This window comes from Carassius auratus, unplaced genomic scaffold (assembly GCF_003368295.1).
Source record: "Carassius auratus strain Wakin unplaced genomic scaffold, ASM336829v1 scaf_tig00216331, whole genome shotgun sequence".
NCBI classification, from domain to species: Eukaryota; Metazoa; Chordata; class Actinopteri; order Cypriniformes; family Cyprinidae; genus Carassius; species Carassius auratus.
Window position 1 is genome coordinate 1 of NW_020528514.1, and position 21756 is coordinate 21756.

Genomic DNA, 21756 nt, shown 5'->3' on the forward strand with positions numbered 1-21756 from the left:
CTGTGCTGAGGGATTACTGAAAGACAACGCGGACCTTAGTACGCCAAGACAAAAATCAAGACAACAAAACACTGAGGTTACATAAAAGTTGGTGCAACCCACCTCCTGTGGAGGGCTGGATTCGGCCTTTTCCTTCACGCTCCGACTCAATCATGCGGAGCCCTCGCTCCACGTAACTCTGGAAGAACTGGGACGTGTTCCTCAAGAAGGGCTCGAGGTCTGCGTCAGAGTACTTCTGCTTATATTCATACAGCTCCGTCAGACCCTGAGAAACAACATACTCCGATTAATGGATAGTTCCAGTTATTTCGCAAAATTTGAAAAGTCTTTAGCAAGCTGTAGTGTCACCTCTTTGTATTCTCTTTAGAGCCGATCTTCTTGAAGATCTCAGACAGGATGTCGCTCACTTTGGCCTTGATCATTTTATCATCCTATCCAAATTGAAATTCAGTTAAAGAAACCAGATCAACCACTACAATTTTCTCCCTGTATCATTAGGAACATACCGATCTGAGGGCGCCCTTTTCTGAGCTCTTGTCGGACTTGAGTCCGGAGAGGTTTGCCGAATGCTTGACCACCCGCCTCAAGTGAGCCTCCAGTTCCGACTCGTTGCGGTTCTCAATCATGGACATGTGATCTAATATCTATGAGAGAGACATTTACCGATTACTTTCATAAAGAAATTTCATAAAGAACTAAATGCTCTATGAAGGTCTCAAACGTGTACCTTGGCGCCAGTGAGCCTGCAGAGCGTGTGCAGCAGCGTCTTCAGCGTCCGATGGGGAACATCACTCTTCAACTGTTTGAGTTTCTCTTTAGGGAAAACCTTCATGAAGTTGTGCACATCCAGCAGGATGCGGTCCAGATTAATACTGTTGATGGTCTGCGGCAGGAAACGGATCATTCTCCATAGACACTGCATGGGACAGAGAGCGGTGTTATTTAAAGAGGACAAGAAAGCAAAATAGGTCATATTTTCATAAAACACTGAATCTATGTTGGAATAAGATTTTTAACCCCATTACATCAGTGTTATGTACATACTATTTTTTTTTTAAATTGACTTATATTTTTTATTTTTTTCAGTTTTCATTTTTTGTTTCGTTTACATTTGAGTTCTTCAGCTTCAAAAAAATAAAAGAAATCTTGGCAACTAATTAAAGTCAAGTTTTCCCTCTTTATTTATATTTTATTTCAATTATTGGAAATATAATTGTTTTAGATTACAACATTGACTTAGAAAATTATTAGCACTGCCATAAAAGACGATCAACTAATAAAATGGCATACTGTTCAGACTTTTTGGTGTTTGAGACAATCCTGTAAAATTTAGCAGCATCAGAATTTCATTGGGTTGTGGAAAGTAACTAAAAGTCCTACAGGCTTATTAAAACAAAACAGAACAAGACCTAAGAGTTCTGTAGTTTAAATGTCAACATGCATATATGGGCACAAAATGCACCAGTCATACCTTCATGACAAGTTCAGAGAACATGGGGGAACCGGCGGTGCTGATAAGACTGTCCTGCAGCAGCACCAACAGAGCACTGGAAAGAAAACAATGACCTTGGCTTAACCTACAACCATCGATTACAGTCAGTCTGCAGTGTCGGCCAACTGTATACAGAAGTACACAAAACAAAGTTCCTGTTAAGGACTTGTAGCCCAGCGGAGCCGCACTGCTAACCTTAGGATGTTGGTCTGGTCAGATTTCTCTAGAACTCGAACCACGAGCAGATTGACAGAGCGAATGAGCTGCTGTCCGTCCTCAATGTCCTCCACCCTGGAGTCCAACATCAGTGTGATGAGACCGTGCATCAGGTCCTTCAGGACGCCCATGGAGGCCTCCCGCGCCAGACTCTCCATAGAGAACAGCTGGAAACGGACACACAGTGACTCAGCACTTTTGTTTGCTCTGCAGACTCTCCTTTCTATTTTTGCAAATAAAAGCCGTATTGTTTCTGGCAATACAATACTAGATGTGTTCAGAAATTAGGGATCTTCTATGTTGACGCAAAAGCTAATTTCCCTAACAAAAAAGCAAAACCGAACTCACAGAAAGCATGTTTCCTATGATGCAGCTGTAGAGTTTGAAGATGTCCTTCTTGTCCAGCCGATCGTCAGCCATGTGCGTGTTATAAATGAGCCGCAGCTGCATGAAGGTGGCGATGAGGAACTGGTCGATGTGGCCAGACATGGCTTCCGCTTTGTCCGCCTGCCTCAAGACCTCATCGATCTGCAGAATGTCACAAGGAAATGTCTTACTGATGTATTCATGTCTTCATTTAATAAAACATTAAAAGTGATTTCTTTTGCTTGACATGAGAATGCAAGAATCCAAACAGTGGATGCCCACCTGTGCCAAGGCCTGGATACTGGTGTTAATGTCTCCACTGGCCACCTGGGAGATGACGAAGTTGATGGTGGAGGCAGTGCTGTTGTGAATGTCATCAAAATGAGGAGAGACCGAACGAATCCTGAAAACAACATTTTAATACACTTTAGCATCTCAGAAGCAAAAATATTTTGTCATGTAATACATTTGACAGACATACAACAAGACTAAACTCGTACTTGCGCTCCGGGATCATGACCGGCTCCAGAACTTCATCCAGTTTATGCTGCACCAGGTCAGGGATGTCGCTGGCACATGTGTGGTTGTTCTCGAACACATCCAGATCCAGCTGAAACTCTTTTGGGATGGACGAGTGGACTGCTCCAAGTGAGCATTCTGTGCCCGAGCTTGACTGTTGAAAAATGAAGAAAAAGGTCACTTCTGGTGCATTTTTATGTTATTTACTGGCCACAACATGAATAAGAGCCCCCAAAATCCTGATTCATTACAAGCAAAAAGGAAAGCAAGTATTAAAGCATATGTGCACTTTTTGATTTTCCTTGCAATATAAAATTTTGCAACAATGTCACCATTTTGTCTCAAGTTTACAAACCAGTAAAGTGAATAGTTTCAAGTAGGAAGCATTTAACGTAAGAAGAAAAAAAAAAAGTTGGTCATGTGATTCTTTTGTGAAGTTCATGGTTTCAAATGAAATGGTCTGAAACTGATTCAATCATTAGTTTGTTCCCTCACTCCAATTATTTATCATTAAAAACACTGCACAAGTAAACACACACACACACACACACACACACACACACTCCTGGGGTCCGTTCTTCGTACATGGATTACTCCGTTAGCTGGATTTTATGGTTGACGATTTGACATCAGGATTCATAACTTCTCAGCCTGGAGTTTCTGTCATGGCAACAGGTCCGTGAGCTCACACCTGCTCAGTAGCGGGCTTATTTCACATAAACTGGATTAGATTGCATCATTTAACGTGAAGGTGATACTGAAACGGTCTCAACCACTGCCATTTTCTTACAAGAGTACCTTGTTAAACCAGGAACAATATTTTATAAAAATAATTTTAAAAAAATCTGAAAATAGTTACGATGTTGTGTAAATCTATAATAATGGACACGACCAGTTTTACTCATTGAGATATTTAATCGTGAAGGAATAATTCAATTTTATTACAGTCACACATCGAGTATGTCTGAGTCGTGCATTAATTTGAACAATAAGCTTTTATGCGGGTGACTTTGATGGTAGATGCAGACCACTTCTTAAATCTCAAAATGCTTATAACACACAAACTTAAATTATTATCTCAAAATAAGCGAGGTACGAAGAACGGACCCCTGATCAAAAGTAAGATTTTTTTGTAATCAATTTTAATGTGTCACTTCTGAATATTTACAGTAATGCTACTATGGATTTTCATTTCAATTTTTTTTTTTTTTACTTTTTATTAAAAAAAAAAAAAAACAATAGTAACATGTGGCTGCTGAAAATAGTTCCACCACAGGAATAAACTACATTTTAAAAATATATTTTAAATTGTTATAGTAATTCACAATATTGCGTTTTTTTACTCTAACTTTGGATCAAATAAATACAGCTTTAGTGCATTTGTGCAAAAATAAATATTCAAATTTCATGTACCCCAAACCTTTAAAATGGTAGTGTATACATATTTTTATAAATATTTTTATGTATACATTTTTTTTTTATACTGGTGCATCAATTAAATATTTTCTGTGTGTTCATTTTCTGAAAGTGTGGAAACATGATTTACTTTCAAAATACATTTGTACCATTATATACTCCTTTTATTAAAAAAAAATAAATAAATAAAAAAAAAAATAAAAAAAATCACAAGAGTGAAACCAATAGGGATATCAAATATGAGGCTGAAAAATATCTGGTTATATCAGTCATCTATATGATCTACTAATCTCTCAAATATTTCAGTCCAGTTTTTTTGTGATCTCTAGACCTCCAGGATGTCAGGTGCCATGTCATGTGAACAGTGGCTACAGCAGTACTTACATCCTGTAAGTGCGATACATTATTCTGTCCATGGAGGGCAGCGAAGAAAAGAAGGGAATAGTAAGAGAAGAGAAAGGCTCAGGATTAAGAAACAACATGCAATGACACAAGGAGGACAGAACGAGACAGAATGAGACTGTGTATAGAGAAAGTATTACACATGGACCAGGACTCTTTTAAAAGTGCATTAATTGACAATAAGTAGTACATACTTGAGCTTGTTGGGCACTTCCTCTTGAGCAGGCTTGCGCAGGAAGGTTGCACTGGGATTTGCAGGAGGCTCTCTCTGTGGTCGCTCCTGTTTGGCTGAGGCTGCAGGCGCCTTCTTGGCCGAACGTTTGATTCTCTCTTCCAGCATGCTCATTTCTTTCTCAGACAGCTTGACAATGATTAAAAAGTTCAAATTTGAATTTAGCCCGACATCACATCCAAAGATGGTAATAAAAGGGAAAGGTTCATGTATGAGGGTAATTAGCATCTTACATTGCCAATGAGTTTGAAGACTTGGTCTCCACAAGCGTTGTAGGCAGCCAGGACTGTATTGAGCGCAGCGTTGCGGACCGTAGTGTCACGGTCTCCAATGTGGACAGCGATATCTTTAAGAGCTTTGGCTGGAGTCGGCTGGCAGACATTCATCCCGAAGTTCTCAATCAGGCAGCCGAGCTCCTCAAGACATTCTGAAGAACGAATAAGACAGACAGTTACGATAAAGACCATTTCTACTGTAAAAATGGCTCTGTGTTTGAGAAACATAATCCATGTGTATTTACCAGATCTCTGCTTGGAGTTTTTGGATTTGGTTCCCTCCATAAGTAAGGGGAAGACTTTACTGGCCGCGTAGACTTTACACAACATTGTCAGAATAGCTCTGACATCTTTACGCACCCCATCTTTTGACTCTCCAACCTGAAAGGCAAGAAAGCACCATGTTAGTCTGTGGTTTAACAAAACACATGCATGCTATCCAAAACTAATGTTTGGATGGATTAAGACCCACCTTGAGGATCAGGTAGGGGATGAAAGAGGAGGCCTCGTAGTCATTGAGCTGGTAGTTCTTCCTGCTCAGCATGGTGAAGAGCAGTTTGAGGAACTCCAGGGCTTTCATCAGCACACTGGTGTTTGTGTCAAAGAACCGCAAAGTAAACCACTTCAATATCAGATCTAGACAGCCAATCACAGCCTCACACTCTGGCTCCATGTGCTGAAAAATACAGTTGTAAGCAACTTATTAGTCTTGTGTAAATTGATATGATTTGACTCGCGAATTGCGTCATGACTAACCTCAATCATGGCTCCAATAGCTTTTACGTGGCGCTGAAAATCAAAGTGGAAAAGTTCGTCTTGGAGCCACTTGGGCAGACATGTCGACATTTGAGTCTTCAGCTGCTCCACGTACTCATCACGAGGAGTGATGAAGTTCCACTTGAGAATCTGGAGAGGAGTTGAGAAATGGTTACCAAACATGCCCAAAAGCCTAAACTTGGGCCCTATCCACTCAAACATTGGTATTCTCAAAACTGCAGCATTTTCAATGCGAAACCCGACCTTTTTTGAAAACTCCTGCCAGTGTGAAGATTTTCAAGAACACCGGTTGCAGTGTAGGAGATTTTAGCTTGTGATGTCAGAGCGTGCCTGTCATCTCCTTTGGCAGCTGTGGTCTAATGGTTAGAGACTTCGACTCAAACCTGCAACCTTCTGGTAACTAGTCCCAGTGCTGGCAGGAGTTGTAGGTGGAAGGGAGTGAATGAACAGCGCTCTCTTCCACCCTTAATACCCATGGCTAAAGTGCCCTTGAGCAAGGCACTGAGCTCCCCAGGCGCTGGATATATAGCTGCGCACTGCTCCGGGTGTGTGTTCACTTCTCACTGCTGTGTGTGTGTGTGCACTTGGATGGGTTAAATGCAGAGCACCAATTCAGAGTATGGGTTACCATCAGTGTTGTGGGTAACGCGTTACAAAGTAACGCGTTAGAGTACTCTAATTACTTTTTTCCGGAAATGTGTAACTTAACGCGTTAGTTTCGTGCGTAAGTAATCAGTAACTTCGTTATTTTTTTTAAAAAAGTAATCTGTTATTTTAAGGAAAGGAAAATCCCGACTGCAGCCTGCTTTTTGTCAGACAGTAGTCCTAGGTCTACTGTGCCACCTGCGGATGTATCAGCGGAGCCGAAGCTCTGTGATCGTAAAGTCAATGGCTGTGATGCGTCTGTGCCCTGCGCCTGACCCTGTGTGTGTGTGTGGGTGTGTTTTTTTTTTTTTTTCGAACTCCCGTCTAGATAGCAGAGAGGACAGCGTTTGGTTTATGGAAGTACGCACATTATTTTCAATTTGTCAACGAAAAAGAAAAGAACATAACGGTAAAATGCACACTCTGTGAGTGACACTTTAATAATAATTAGTTCGGCTATTTGTCATTTGCCTGTGTGGCAGTGAAGGATTTAATTCGGTCGGTTTGTTATCATTTTTGTTTGACAGGCAGCTGTTAATTTCTGTTAGATCGTTGGCTGGCTGGTTGTTCATCATTTCTAAATGGATTTAAATCTGCAAGCCTGTTTAAGGTTGTGTTTACAAGTAAGCATACTTGTACTTTGATAACTGCATTATTTAAAGTTAAAGAAAAATCAGGAGTTATCTTGTGGTGCTCATAATATACAGTAGCCTAGGCTAACCGGGCTGGGTAGGTGCGAATTTTGATTAATAATATGTTCTGTGATAATAAATAAATAAAACGCCATGTGGAATAGCCGATTGCTGACTGTCTTTCCTGTTATTGTTATCCTGAAGTGTTAATTTAGTCGGATGACTGACGTTATTCGTTGTTGGGAGTCACGACTTCTAGGTGCATTTAAAGGGGCCGGGGGCTGTGTCTGTCATGTGTGAGCCGCTGCGAACTGCTTTTAATTTTTGGTAACGCATGAGTACTCTAACGCGTTACTTTTATGAATAGGTAACGCTGTATCATAACTGATTACTTTTAATTGATGGTAACGTTGTAACCTAACTAACTACTTTCCAAAGTAACTATACCCAACACTGGTTACCATACTTGGCCAATGTCACGACTTTCACTTTCCATGAGGCTTGTCTATAACTTTATGGATAGGGTTATACCGCTACCTGTTGGTTTGGCATGCTCTTTAAAGCACTTCATAGCAGGTTTTTGCATTTTCATGTGGATGAGATTTTTTTTCAAATAAAGGAGGAAAAACTCAGTTTATTAAATACCCATGTGCGTGTGGACTAGGCGTTAACAGCTCTGACAAATGTTCAGGAGGACGATTCGAAACTGCTCACCTTTAATGTCTTTTCTTCCTTGATCCTCTGCTCTTTGCCGTTGGGAACGAGGATGAAGATGGGACCAGATCTGTCCTCCTCATCCTTTGCACCAGCCTTAACTGGAGGTTTCTTACCCACAACACCCTAAAAGGGTCAGGAAAACAATGGTTACACTAAATCAGTCTCAAGTTCTGTTACTTCATGTCAAGTTATTTTGATCGTATTGCCTCAGCTTGCTAAATGGGTTCAACATTACGAATTGTGCAACTTATCTCAGGGATATTCATTTTCTCATTTGGGATTCTAACTCTTACAATTAATATTAACACGCAACTTAATCATTAGCAAAGCTTTAATAAAAATGCTGTCTGAAATTATATAACCTACAATTATAAATATCTATTTCATTCAATCAATCGGGCTTTTATTTCAGCTAAAAACAGCAGGAAGTCCTTAAAGCTTCTCTTTGTTGGCAACAGATTTATAATAGTTTCTCATTACAATAATTGTAATAATTTCTGCTGATAACCGAACTTGGACAGGACCATTACAGCTGAGTGAAGAAGATGGGATTACAGAAAGATTGTGAGTCAGTTTACATGCAGTGCTTCCACACCAAACCGTGCCACCTCATACCAGATTCTAATATACCTTCTCACTGCTAGGGGTCCCTCTTGAGAGCCTGTTTAGTTTAGCATTATCTTTCTCTCCTTTCACCTTGAGCTCCATGCTCTCTCTCTAGTGCACAAAATGACACTTTAGAGAGCAACACTCATTTAAAACAAAGGTAGAACCCAATTCATCCTCAGCCTCTTCATACTTTAGAAATTAGGCCAAAATCTAAATTCACATTAATAGAGGCTCGTTATTTTTGAACTGCAAAAGAACAGTCATTGTCTTCCCAGGAGCAGTCCCTCGTGTATTATGGACCTGATGTTTCAGATCACATTTTTGGAAAAAAGGTTTTAAATCTTTCATGAGCAGCAACTCCCTAGCGAAGCAGGCAAAGCAGAAACATTGAAATGTGCCGCACCTTTTTAGCCGCAGGACCTGCTGGTTTAGCTTTCTTTGTGTCTGGTTTGGGTTCTGGTTCACTGAAATCTTCACTGGGACTTTGGTTCCTGGCTGGAGCTGTAAAATAAAAAGACGATCAAGTTGAGCCCAGCATCTTTAAAAAAAATCTCAAAGTTTTTTTTTTTTTAAGTTTTTGCTTTACATTTTCCTTAAACCAATAAAGAATGAAAAAGTAATTGTATTTTTCTGAAAGACACATAATTACCCCTCCCAAAAAAGGGTAAATGTATGGTGCAAAAAGGGTACATTTATGGTGTGCATGTGTTTACATTAACAACCATGCAAATATAAATGTTTTCAATAAACCAGCCAGGAAGTAGTGGTCATATTAGCTGTGGTTAAAGGGAAAGTGCATGAACCTGAGGCTGGTTTGGCAGCAGGGGCACTGGAGGCGGGTTTGGAAGCTGCAGCTTTGACAGGAACTTCAGGCTTGGCTGGCATCACGGCCCTGGCCTTCTCCAGCATGCCAACCACCTGGTCCTTTGAGGCCGGCTGCAGAAAGACAAGAGGGAGACTGATGTTACACGACGGCTTTTCTATGGTCAAAAGTTGATCCATGCATTTTGGTCTTATGAGCCATCTACAATAACATTGAATGAAAATCATGCTTTTATTCAGAATGAATTAAAGTGATCAAAAAGTGACAGTAAAGACATGCATAAATAAATGCATCTTTGACAATTATATAAATAATTGAACACTTCTCCTACTTACCTTCAGTTTGCCGGCAGCCTTGATCATCTTCTCATAACCCAGGTGCATCATGAAGAAGGGAAGTGCATCCTGAGCTTTCTTGCGCACGTCTCCGCTGCGGTCCTCCAGGCAAGTGTACAGGTGAGGCACACACAGCATGAGGTCTGCAGGCACCGTACGCAGGGTGGGCAGCTTCTCAGCAAGCCAGCCCAGCAGCTACAGAATTTTAACAGCATTTTAGCTTGTGATCATTGATCACATACAATTAATTTAAGGTTATTTTGTTAAAAGTCTTTTCCATAAGCAAGAGCTCCATATTCTCTTATGCTCCCATTCTATTCTCCTTTTTAATATTTTGTCTATAGGTTCACTAAATTCTTTTTATTGGACTTATTTCATATGCTAGGCATTACAGGGTAAAGCACAAATGCAGTACCTCTTGTCTGAGGAAGGGGTTTTCCTTTTTGAGCTCCTCTGATAGGTCTTCTCCTTCAAGCCACTCCTTCATTCCAGTCTGCTCCACCCATGTGTTCAGCGTTGACAAGGCAGCAGCACGGACATTAGGCTGAAAAGTCAAGTTACAATCAACTCACTCTCTGTAGGTTATCTGAACAGCCAGACAAGCAGCACAAGTGTGCGTGATGCCACATCTCAAGTGTAACAAACAGACTCTTAAGTGGTCCATACCTTACTGTCACCAAGAACAGTAACCACAGGAATTCCCAGGTTCTTAACGTGCTGCTTGAGAGATGGCCCCATGGCAGTAGCTATCTGCTGCAGAATATTGAGAGTCTGCTGGACCTACATACACATTCGACATGATTACAACCATGCCTTTAATTGAACACTACAACTGAAAAGCCTGAATGGCAATGAAGAGATCTTAAAATACACCATATTCCAACATTTTATTTCTGACTTTAGATAATTTAAGTAATTTGAATTACCAGTAGTTTGTTGGAATCACTAAGACGGCCCTTCAGTGCCAATGGCAGCTCGCCGATGCTGGCCTGGATGAATTTGGCCTCAGAAATGACTGTTGCCACCTCATCAAGCCCCTCCTTCCTGATTTTCCAGTTCTTGTCGCTGATCTTTGACACCATGTCCGATGTAATTTTATCACTGTGAACAAGAAATCAGACTCTTATTCAGAACTGTTTGTTCACACAGAGATCCCAAAACTGCCTGATGAATTTCACGTTTGAAAAGAAAACGTTTTTTTGAAGCACTGCCACACTCGCTCAGACCTGATATCAGTTCTGGGCAGCAGGTCCATGATGTCTCCGGCTCCGCTGTCCACCTCTTCTTCAGCTGCATCTCCCTCCTCATCCGGTGCTGCTCTTTTGGTACCACGAATGGGAGCGGGAGGAGACTGACCCTGCATCTTTAGGTGAAATTAGGATCATGTGCACTATGAAACTATCTGCTTTGATAAACATGGTGTAATAACTAATGGACAAACACAGGCAATACATACAGTGAGGCAGTAATATACACAAACACACACCCCTATTATATATGTATGTAACAAACTAGGTAGGGAGCAACAGGCAATACCAAATAAAAATAATGGTTCAAACGATTATGTACATAAACCAGCTTTTAAAGCAAGCCCCACTGATGATCAAGGCAACTTGTTGAAATGACCACTTTCAATTATTGTATTTCAAAAGAGCATATTTACCTTTTCAAACTCCGCATCAATTTGTGAAAGGAGGGCTGGTTTTTCATCTTCAAAGAACATGCGCAGGGGAGCGCCCATGTACAGATACATGACTCCCAACAGAGTGATCGCTGAGGTCCTCACAGCCTTACATCAACACCAACACAACACATTATACACAATCAGACAAATGGATCTGCATTGTAGTTTAAGCAAAACTTCTCAGACAAAGAATGTTTATCAATTACTCTCATTAGTAAGGGTTGCACATAAAGGCAGTTTTAAACGATTAGTTCACTACCAGAATGAAAATTCTGTCATCATTTACTCACCCTCCAATTGTTCCAAACCGGAATGAACACAAAAGATTATATTTTGAAAAAAGCTGATGGGCACCACTGACTTCCATAGTATTTTTTTTTCCTACTATGGAAGTCAGTGGTGTCCATCAGCTGTTTGGATATTGACATTTTTTAAAATATTTTCTTTTGTATATAAGTGGAGGGTGAGTAATGACAATTTTCATTCTGGAAGTGAACTTCTTTAAACATGCCTATCCACTTGAAAGGCACAAGAGATGAATGGTTATGCATATTGAAACCATGACTCAGAAAATTACTCACAGGATTTGTGGCAGCCAGAGCAGTTTTGACATTGTTGATAAAGGCCTTGACATTTATTCTGAATTAAGGGGAATTAGATTCAGATTTAGAAATGAGGAAGAGATTGACTATGAAGAGAGAGAAAAAAAAAAGTCCATGTATATACACACTGCTCACCCTGCAAATCCAAACTCCTTCATGGCATTGGCCAACCAGTTCAATGTTTCTGCTTGGTTTTTAGGATTTTTCTGAGCAAAAGCCAGCGAGACAACCTGCAAATAAAGAAACAAGGGCAATTATTTAAATGCAAAATAATTTACATTAACATCATCATAATGGTGTTTCATTATTAAATAAACCACCATTTGTATTAATAAAAAAGACAAACATGTCTATAATACAAGTTTTTACACACATACACATATACATACATACACATATACCTACATACATATATATATATATATATATATATATATATATATAGAACAATAGTCATACTTAAGTATCTTGCAGTTCAATGAGGATACAACATTAAACATGCCTTTTTATTACTACTACTATTTTAATAAAATAAACCTCAAATACTCCTTTCCCCCCAAAAAAAAAAAAAAAAAAAAAAGTGCACAATGGAAACTACTTTTAGATTTTCCTGCCAAAATGCGGTAACCGTCCCACACACCCCAAACACCAACCTGTTCAGCAGTCCACGGCAGACAACAGGCCTCCCCGATCGCAGTGAGAGCCTCTTTAGCTTTACTTCCACACTTCACGTCTCCAATCTTATCAACCAGACCATCCAAAACCACCAGCGCGGACGTCTTCGAGAACGATCCCTTTTGTGCGATTAAACCCACAATGTGGAGCTTCATCTGCATTACCTGGAGATGGAAAGATACTGGAAACTAGCACCAGATCGAATGCCAAACACTGAGAATTAAGAACAGCCCTACACGGTAAAGAGGACTACCTGAAAGTTGGTCTCTTTCCATCCAGGTTTCTTAGCCAGCATCTTGACTAAAGCCTGGCACGGCATATCAGATTTGTCCATCTGCTCCACAGCCTGAACAGAACACATTCAAGTTTAGAGCATGTTCCTCAAGTTGAAATCATTACAAATAAGCTGAAAACAGCACAAAAGGTAGAGACACAAAAGCCAGTCACCCTCTGAAACTCCTCCATGCTAGCAAGTCTCTCCTTCCAGTTAGCGCTGTCCAGCAGCTGCATACAGGTGGCTGGGAGCACAGCGGCAGCCTTCTCCTCACACACTTCCGGCTGATTGACACACAAGATCACAATTACATGACACCATTATTTTTGGTCAAGTCTTCAGTTCAATACAATATTAAGTGTCAATGTAAAATTGGAGACGTACAGACAACTCCGTCTCGACAATTTCCTTTGTGTCTGGAGCTTTCTTGGACTTTGCACTCGGAGCTGAGGCAGGTTTGCCCTTCTTGGGAGGTCCTGCAGCCTGTTCATAAAGAACGAGGCAAACAAATCAGTACAATATCATTCGTCTTGGTTTAAAATAATGAATAAAATAGGAACTAGTTGTACCTTCGCAGGAGGAGCTTTCTTAGGAGGCCCGGATTGTTTGGCAGGTGCTTCAACAGCTGGAGGTGCTTTTGCAGCAGGTTTCTCTTTCTTCTCTCCCCCACCGCCGCCTCCTTTCTTTCCAGCAAGCTCCACTTTATCAGCACATTCTTTTATCTATTTATGCATGAAACATGAAATAAAAGTCATGAACTTTTGCACTTGTTCCACCCACAGTCTGTAGGCTGACCGCCTGATACACATTTGCATTGCAAAACTGGTAAGTTAATACAAAGGAAGTGTGTGTCATTCACCTTCAACTAGCTGGTTTTATGCCATTTTAGAAGCTTAACTTTTTGTAAAACAATGTAATACACTTAATTGAATGAATATCTCAGAGATCCTTAGTTTCATTCTCAGTTTTACATTTTGTAAAACACTTAAATCTACAAAAAAATGATTGGTTATTGGCTTATCAGTATTCATCCGAATATTACAAATATTGTACCTCTAAAAACCACAACCTAAATCTCAATGCAAAGCAAAACTTATTTTTTTTACCTTGTCCAACTTGAGTTTGTCAACATCAGTCAGGAATGGGTTGACTGCTTTCTCCCCTACCACCTTCATGGCCGTCCCCAATGCCTCAAAAGCAGCATCTCTGACCTCCGGAGCAGAATCATTCACTTGCTACACAGAGAAAAGAGGGACAACTTACTCATTTCAAGACCCAAAGACACCAGTACTGACATGTTTCAAAAACCGTTTCCCTGCATTGACTGGTGGGGAATATGTACCTTGAGGAATGCTGCACAAAAGGGCTTCAGAACGCTTTTTGGCAACGTGCTCGGGGTACAGTGACGGAAGCTTCTGGCAAGGAACAGTGAAGCCTGTTGCTTGATGGAGGGGTTCTTATTGTCCATCACCGACAGAACATCCTCACTGATGTTTTGCAAGGTTGTCTGCAACAGTTGGCATTTTCCAAGTTATTGCTAAATTATCAAATTGTAAATCATTTCTGTGAAATTGCCACCATGCATTTTGACCACTCACAGTAAGGAAGACTGCATCAATGGCCTCCTGCAAGGCCTGAACCACCTGAGGTTTCTTCTCCTTGAACTTCTCCAAGATGGTTGGCACCACCTTCACACACAAAAAAAAAAAAAGTGATATAGCTGTAATATAATTTTAGTGATATACATCTAAAATTGAAGCAGCATCATGATTTGCTTATCTTTTTGAATGGAGTTAATTTCATGATAGTGAGCACTTACAAGACCTGCATATGTCCCAAACTTTTTCCTCAATCCTGCTGCCAGTCCAGCCAAGCATTTGGCTGCCATGGCCACTAGCATCACATTGGCATCTTTCCCAATAACCTAGAACAACAAAAAGGAGTATTTTCTAATGGCCTTGTTCACAGAGGATATCCCATTACCCAGAATCCCACTAGGACCGTTACCTTTTTTAGAGCCCGAACCAGGTCCCATAGTCTCCGTTCTCTAGTTTTGGGTTCTTAGTCAAAGTCTCAACTGCCTCTAATGCTTCCTTCCTCTCCTGCCATTTTTTCGCTTCCTGCGATTTAGTAAGTGACATGACACAGGATTGAAATTGATACAAATTCCAATAATATTTAAATAGATCAGTGTTATATTGTTCAACTTACAATTTTTTCATAGAAGTCTTTTGGAAGTTTAGAAAGGATCTCGACAGCTTCCAAAAGCTCGTAAGGATCCACCTGAGCAACTTCAGCCTCATCATCATCGTCTCCTACAGTTAGAAATCAAGTTCAATTCTTATAAAATGTTTACACACACACACACACATAGATCATACAAAATGCATGTTTAAAAAATGATTTAGTACTGTCCTGTAAAATATTTTACATGGTTTAAATTTTTTGAAAAAAAGAAAAAGAAAAAAATAGTATTTGTGGGAGTCGTGGACTATTGGTTAGACATTCAGATTAGCAATCCAAAGGTTGTTCAAGTCTCTGGTCGGCATGAATTGTAGGTGGGGGGAGTGCATGTACAGTTCTCTCTCCACCCTCAACACCACAACTGAGGAACCCTTGATCAAGGCACTGAACCCCCAACTGCTCCCCGGGCGCCGCAGCATAAATGACTGCTCACTGCTCCAGGTGTGTGTTCACGGTTTGTGTGTGTACTTTGGATGGGTTAAATGCAGAGCACTAATTATAATATTTAATTAAATATATAATTAAATAAATTTCCATATTTGTGATGTAAATTGCAATGCATCTGAATATTAAACTATTATTTATGTAAATTATAGGCTTTGTGGTTCAGTTGCGTTCCAACGGTGACACACAAGCGGGCGCGCTGATGTTTGGTTCACTATTTTATTTTGATAAAATACCAACGGCACTGTCAAATTATCAATGCTGGAACTGATGTGTTTTGTGTGCAGGCGCCATTACTAAACAGTTTCCTTAAACCAGCAGAATCAACTTGTTTTATTAATTATGCATCACTGTATAAAGGTCTGCTATTCTCGGTGTACACGCACAACGAAAACAAAACATTGTGCTTTTTAAAAGATAAAGAACAAATAGGATGTGCTTTCTGCCATTTGGGTTTCCTTTCTGTGAACCAATGAAGCCTGTCAGAATGAACTGAAACTCAGCGTTTATAGGCTGTTATGTGTCACACTTTTCTCCTTTCAAGAATTTCTTGTATGTTCTGCAGATATATATATATATATACACACACACACACTATGTAATATTTAGAATTTCACAGGGTGAAAAAAAATATTGTTAATTTGTCCTACTGTCCAAAATAAAAAAGAAACCGAGCATAGTAAATGTTTTTTTCCCCCCATGTTGTACAGAGATCATATCAAACTGTTACCCCCAAACTGAGTAATGTACTAAACTGTAACATCTGTATACCATTTCACCCATAATATATGTAATTATATAGGTTGGCACAGTTTCAAATTTCTCGCTGAGTCAGTAAACTGACTATTTCCTCACTGACAGCTACTGAGTTATTAAAGAAAGTCTCCTTGCTTTGTGCTGGCAACTAATTAATTACTATGGCAACCAATGTAGATATACCAGATATTCACAAACTGGACAAATAGATCTGATTTCATTACATACAAAATGGTAGTAGGGACTGTCAGTTCCAAAAACAGGATTTGAGAGAAAATGTATAAATCTGCAGGATTAACTACTAATATTGTCTTCATAAGAGTTCAAATTTAATGCTGAATTTCCACTACTGACTGCTTTTTGCACTGGTGTAGAAGCTGTATTCTCACCGTCAGCCTCATCTCCTCCAGCAGCCTGCTGTTGCTCAAACTTGGCCTTGAGGTCCTGCTGAGAGCGCAAGAACCTGGTCTGTTTAGGAGCTGCAGTTGGCAGTTTCACCCATTCTTCCTCCAACTCTTTCAACTAAAAGAAAAGCATCAAATATTACAACCTGTATGGACCATTTACATTGAGATATGAATGCCACTTAACTCAAAAGACCCAATCTTTATGAATTTTCAATGCATATTTTTAAATGAAACATATTTGAAAACGTAATGAGAAGCAGACTCACCTGTACTGAGTTGATATTCTGAAGGGGAGCTCGCAGAGCATCGCGGATCCATCGATAGATCTCCACCGCCAGCAATTTGGCCTCGTCTCGAACTGCCTTTTCTCGAGACTCAAACAGTTTTGGCAACACTTTCACTACAGGCTTGAGAGTAATGATCTTCGATCCAAATTCACTGAAAAAAAAAAAAAAAAAAAACACATTTAAAAGTATTTTATGCTGAATAAGTGCCAGCAAGTAAGTGACAATTTGACTACCGCATTTTCTTCAGTCTTCTGGTTAACAGGTTTAAAAATTGCCTACTCACCAAAGTGCTTTCCTTAGCGTCTCAATGCAAGTGACAACAATCTTGGGGTTCTTGTTATCCAGTCCTTTGATCAGCTCATCCTGGACCACCTCTGCCTTCTCAATCTCTATGTACATGAGGCAGATATCAGACCCTAGCTCCTTAGCTCGTGCTTTGGGCTGGTTGAAGACTTTGCCAACTACTCCAGAAACCACTTCCCCTGTTGTCCTGCAAGACAAGACTTTCCATTAGGACATTATAGATACACTAGGCCACACAAATCAACACTATCAGCATCAAGAAAATTCTTCTATACTGTGCCAAGCATTTTCCTCGTTTAAAGCACCAACTTGGACAATTTTGGTCACAGATAGCTAAAAATAAGTTTTCTCTTACTTCAATAGAAAATGTTCTTGTACAATATGACAATTGTAGATTGTATCTCTACAGCAAACCGAGTAAACCACATCAAAACACAAAGATCAAGTAATAAGTTACTAGTTTTCACATCGTTCCTTTATCAAAGCTCATTTAAAACAATCAATACTCTACAAAAGTTTACTGTACCGTTAACAATGGCTGACTAGATTCTATCAAGCTATATTTAGACAATCACTCAAAAAAAAAAAAAAAAAAAAAGGTACAACGAGCATCAGAAATTGACTTTTTCCCCCCACAAATGCTTGTTTCGATCCAAGGAATCAGTGTTCTTCATGGAAACTAGGAAATTTGGCATACATGTTTTCTGAATGGGCTAAAACTACAGTGTTACTAAACAGGACACTTTTTTTTGTCCGATGACTCTCACTCAATCCAGAAATACACTTTTACCAGGTATCATGTTTCTTCTTTGTTCCATAACTCAGTTGTTTAAAAAAAAAAAAAAAAAAAAAAAAAATTAGCTCTTGCCAAGCATTATTCCATATAAAACAGGTCACAGAAACACAAAGAGCTGCTCAGGTTCAAGGGAAAAAGCAAACATTGTCATCAATCCTCCAAGGACAAATCAGTGGTTTGTGAAACGCATGACTAGGACTATATTCAAAGAGTTCTGTTCCTAATACTATGATGTTTTTGTGCGATTTTTGGGACCAAAAAAAGAAAATCTACTTACTTGCCAGCCACATGTGCATTCTCGATAAAAACAAGTGCTGCCTCCAGTCCTTTGAGTTGGGCTACAGCATTTGAATCTGTTACAAATTTCTTGACAAGTCCAAGGTATTTGCCCCATTCTGAGCTCTTCTCATCTTCTATCTTCTGAAAGAGCTTCAATGCTTCCTCGTATCCATTTAATCTTGCTTTCCAAATCTAAGGGAAACAAGATCATGACAGCGAACAACCAAATAAATGAGCTTGTTACTTGATGAACTGACCCACTTTCTTCAGGGGCTGATACATACGTTTAACAACCATTATTTATAATAAAGGGACACATGAACTCAAGGACACTGTATATGAAATGCTTTATTTCCTGATGGTAATGTAACGTGTATGCAAAAACTCAGGTTGATAAAACAAAGTACCAGATATTAACCTTTTGCTCGAGTTAAACTCGAGCAAAAGATGTGTTGCTCTTCAATGTGGTGTGTGTGGGCAATTGATGTAGCAATTTAACAATCCGCAATTTAAGAATCTGTCAGAATGAACTAAAAGATTCCAACAGCAGCACGGCTCACTACCATCTCCCCCTGATTGTCCCGCCTCTTTACTACAAGTTCCAGCAAGAATAAAAATGAATGAACATCAGAGGGTATGATGAAAGAAGCAAAACAACTGGCTGAAATCTATCATGCTATCATCCAATCAGTTTAAACTGTGGGATGATGTCACATGTAAACAACCTGTCACCTCACATGACATTCACCTCAGTAAAGTTCTCCACTAACTAAAACACATCACTACATTTATATATTCTATTCATTTCAAAAAGTTTGGATTTAGTACATTTTAAAAATTACTTGTTTATCAAGGATACATTAAATTGATGACTAAGTGACAGTAAAGACATTTCTAATTTTACGAAAGCATTCAATTTTAAATAAATTCTGAACTTTGAACATTCTATTCAAAGAATCCTGATAAAATATTAAAACAAATATTTAGCAAGTATTTCCAAGATTTCCAGTGGCTTGGAGTAAAAAAAATTAAAAACATATGACTGAAATCCTAGTTTTTTTTTTTAACTCCAAGCATTTTTGGGTGCAAGTGACGCAAAATGACAACCATATAGCAAGGTGGCTTTTCCCTTGTAAATAAAACTGCTGACAAGAGGGCTGTTATTTCCATAAAGATGCTGCTTGCGTTTAATTCAGTGCTTTGCATGCATTCATCTCTAAAGGCAACAATTAGGGTGAGGCGTTCGCTGACTGTTTAGTTCTACATCCACAAGCTGGTGCTTCTTACATCATCAGGGGATTTTTGGACGGGCCAAAATATAAAAGTAACCAGGATCACTCACCTTGTGTTCACATTTCTGGTCTGTGGGTAACTTCATCCATTCACTGTCGTCCCCCATGACTGTTTTCTGTCCGTCTTATCTATTCAGCTAAACAAAAGAAGGTGAAACTTTAGTTGCTCGCATGGCATACAAAGCAAAACAACCAACCAGACCAACTTTTACACTTCTCAGCATTCTGCACTAAATATATAAAGGTTACAGTTTAAGACCACATAAAGTTCTGAAGTTTAGAAACACGTTTGAGCTCATCTGATGCATGCAACAAACATATCACTAAAGCATTAAAAACAAATGTAAATTAGGATGGCATGGGGAACTTGACTAGCTTTTCACAATAACATTGCAAGATCATCATCCTCATGCATTTCAACAACAACCCCCCTCCAGCCAGACAGAAGAAATGCCTCGATTCACTTCACAGCAAATGCACACATCATCCAGATCTGCAGCCAAAGCAGAGCAACATCCACTAATGCATCTCCCAGAAGAGGCTGGTTTCATATTACATATCGATCCGAGCTGAAAAATAAATCCTTAAACACAACAGCCCAGGCTTTAAGTGAGAAACACCATTTAAAATCATTTATAACCAAGAAACGTGTAGAAGAATGACGCGTGCAGAAACCGCCGCCAATTCAGCCCGCCCAAAACAAACATAAAAGAGCAAATAAGGAGTGTCGTTTGGCATTTAAATACCAAACGATTACATGAGTTCGCAGTTGGAATAATTCTAGATTATGTAGTTTGAGGGGTTTAAAACCGTTAGTTTCCTGCAGCGCATCACATGTGGAAAGCTCTCGGGGTGCAGCAGAGCCGTTAGTGACCCGCAGCTGCTGTCTCTCGGGCCGTCGCTTTTTGCAGGATAAGACGTTTAAATACGATTTTACTTTAATCAGGACGATGCAAATCTACTCATTACAGCTTTATAAAACCTTTTCCGTGTATGGTTTGTTTAGCTTCGAAGTGTAAATATGGTTAAATTTAAATATACCGGTTAGCTGTTAGCACATACGCGGCCCTGACTGACTGTCTGTTAGCCCTGCAACAGCTTAAACCATCACGCAATTCACGTTCTCCCACAAAAACAACGCTGGAAATGCCAGAATCCCCCTTTGCGACCTCATCTAACCTGATACGTGACGATAAAATGAAAAACCCGACTCACACTTTTGTTTGTCACGGATATAAAAGCGGCTTGATTCAGTCCGTCACTAAAACCGAGGCCCTCAAATAAAACGCAGCAACCTACAACGAGGCAGAAAAGGCTTAAAACGGCTTTCGCCTAATAATCTCCGAGCTCTCCCGATCACAAGAAAATATAAAAATTTTAGTTACCTGCTTTCAGAGAGGGGAGACGGGGCGATCTTCATCAGCTGGGACCGATATTTGGTCATTACTCTCCAGGCTTTGAAAGTAAACGCCTCCGAGGGCGGGACGGCAGACGGAGGAGGAGACGCCCAGCTCTCATTCAAACCACTGCTTCGTTTGTTATGGTGTATTTTCATGATATTAAACATTTGAATATGTTTGTGTGTCAATTAAGTGAGCAATCAATTCCGAATGTTCATGTTTAACTTAATCCTCATATTCACATCTTATCACGTTTTCAGTAAATGGTGTTGGAACAAAACAAAACAACTAATATAAATTCATAATAAATAGTAATAAACAATTTCTAATACTTAGCTATATATATATATATATATATATATATATATATATATATATATATATATATATATAAAAAATGCCATTTTTTATTAAGAATTATAGTATTACATTTCTGCTATAAACAAAATGTACCTTTGTAATGCAGTAAATATCCTTTTAGAGTGCTTTTGGAACTGATATGTAACTTACACGAAATCTGTCAGCACAAAAATACTTAATTACAGATCCTCGTGGATTAGTATTTAAATGGCCAGCCATATGGACGCAGTAAAACAGCTGCGCTGCGCATGCGCGGGTTTCCATGGCCGCGGTTGCGTCAACAAAAACTGACGAAACACAGGCAGGCATTTTTCAAAAATGAGGGCCAGACTCCACCCATCGCCCACTGTCGTGTTGTGTCACGTGCTACTCAACCGCGTCGTCTATTGGTTGGTTTATATCCCTGGATTAATTTTTGCGAAGAGACTGAGGTTCTTACACAAATACAAAGTAAATGTTTCGGGGAAAACACAAATATCGATTTTCAGTGATCATAT

At 39.5% G+C, this 21756-nt stretch overlaps 1 pseudogene across 1 annotated transcript; it reads right to left on the reverse strand.

Moving 5' to 3' along the window:
• Positions 1 to 344: 344 nt before the first annotated feature.
• On the reverse strand, positions 345 to 21028 carry LOC113097562 (cytoskeleton-associated protein 5-like; annotated as a pseudogene). Its single transcript, XR_003288891.1, has 43 exons — positions 20885 to 21028; positions 19550 to 19636; positions 18206 to 18399; positions 17113 to 17319; positions 16809 to 16980; positions 16525 to 16657; positions 14903 to 15006; positions 14699 to 14811; positions 14511 to 14615; positions 14290 to 14379; positions 14034 to 14198; positions 13798 to 13926; positions 13261 to 13413; positions 13076 to 13174; positions 12865 to 12975; positions 12671 to 12763; positions 12396 to 12581; positions 11878 to 11972; positions 11722 to 11779; positions 11120 to 11245; positions 10683 to 10819; positions 10383 to 10557; positions 10123 to 10236; positions 9872 to 10000; positions 9457 to 9651; positions 9102 to 9234; positions 8702 to 8799; positions 8320 to 8406; positions 7687 to 7812; positions 5675 to 5824; positions 5391 to 5594; positions 5164 to 5299; positions 4877 to 5070; positions 4606 to 4772; positions 4394 to 4417; positions 2575 to 2747; positions 2357 to 2477; positions 2057 to 2236; positions 1688 to 1875; positions 1472 to 1547; positions 728 to 916; positions 507 to 644; positions 345 to 431 (listed from the first exon to the last, which is right to left on the reverse strand). The product of XR_003288891.1 is annotated as a cytoskeleton-associated protein 5-like (transcript).
• Positions 21029 to 21756: the final 728 nt, after the last annotated feature.